Source organism: Arachis stenosperma, chromosome 1 (genome assembly GCF_014773155.1).
Source record: "Arachis stenosperma cultivar V10309 chromosome 1, arast.V10309.gnm1.PFL2, whole genome shotgun sequence".
Classification (NCBI taxonomy): domain Eukaryota; kingdom Viridiplantae; phylum Streptophyta; class Magnoliopsida; order Fabales; family Fabaceae; genus Arachis; species Arachis stenosperma.
The window spans coordinates 38,209,533-38,210,739 of NC_080377.1; the positions used below are offsets into that span (position 1 = coordinate 38,209,533).

Sequence of the window (1,207 nt, forward strand, 5' to 3'; positions counted from 1 at the left end):
TACTTACTAACAATTAATGATTTGATTGAACATTTTTTGCCTTTTCTATTAAGAACGGTTTTATGTTTGAATCATATCTTTTCTTGTTAGGCAAGTCATTAATTTTTTTTTAATCATATCTTTTAAAATTGTTTTCAAATCATATCTTTTAAAATTGTTTTCAAATCATATCTTCTCAATCACATCTGTTTAAAACCATAACTTTTCAATCAAATCTTTTTAACCTCATCTTTTTCAAAATAGTTTTCAATCAAATCTTTTTGACTTCTAATTTCAAAATCTTTTTCAAAAATCACTTGATTTCTTTTTCACTTTCAATTTTCGAAAATTATCAACATCTTTTAATTGAATTTTCGAAAATTCTCTTCCCTCCTTCTCACATCCTTCTATTTATGGAGTACTACTCCTTCTAAATGCACAATTCGAACCTTATCCAATTAAAGTTCGAATTCTTCTTCTCCTTCTTCTTTCTATTTCTCTTTTCCTCTGACACTTCAAGGAATCTCTATACTGTGACATAGAGGATTCCACATTTTCCTTTTCTCTTCTCTTTCTTATGAGCAGGAGCAGAGACAAAGGCATTCTTGTTGAAGCTGACCCTGAACCTGAGAGGACCTTGAAGAGAAAGCTAAGAGAAGCTAAAGCACAACTCTCTTTAGAGGACCTGACCGAATTCTTCAAGGAAGAAGAACACATGGCAGCCGAAAACAACAATAATGCCAACAATGCAAGGAAGGTGCTGGGTGACTTTACTGCACCTACTCCTGATTTTTATGGGAGAAGCATCTCTATCCCTGCCATTGGAGCAAACAACTTTGAGCTTAAGCCTCAATTAGTTTCTCTAATGCAACAGAATTGCAAGTTCCATGGACTTCCAATGGAAGATCCTCATCAGTTCTTAGCTGAATTCTTGCAAATCTGTGACACAGTCAAGACTAATGGGGTTAACCCTGAGGTCTACAGACTGATGCTATTCCCTTTTGCTGTAAGAGACAGAGCTAGAATATGGTTGGATTCTCAACCTAAAGAAAGCCTGGACTCTTGGGAAAAGCTAGTCAATGCCTTCTTGGCAAAGTTCTTTCCACCTCAAAGATGGAGTAAGCTTAGAGTGGAAGTCCAAACCTTCAGACAGAAGGATGGAGAATCCCTCTATGAAGCTTGGGAAAGATACAAACAATTAATCAGAAGATGTCCCTCAGACATGCTT

The 1,207-nt window shown here is 35.7% G+C and overlaps 1 non-coding gene across 1 annotated transcript; it reads right to left on the bottom strand.

Annotated features, from left to right (window-relative positions):
• Positions 1-1,099: 1,099 nt before the first annotated feature.
• On the bottom strand, positions 1,100-1,207 carry LOC130951902 (small nucleolar RNA R71). Its single transcript, XR_009074144.1, has one exon. It is a non-coding gene; the product is annotated as a small nucleolar RNA R71 (small nucleolar RNA).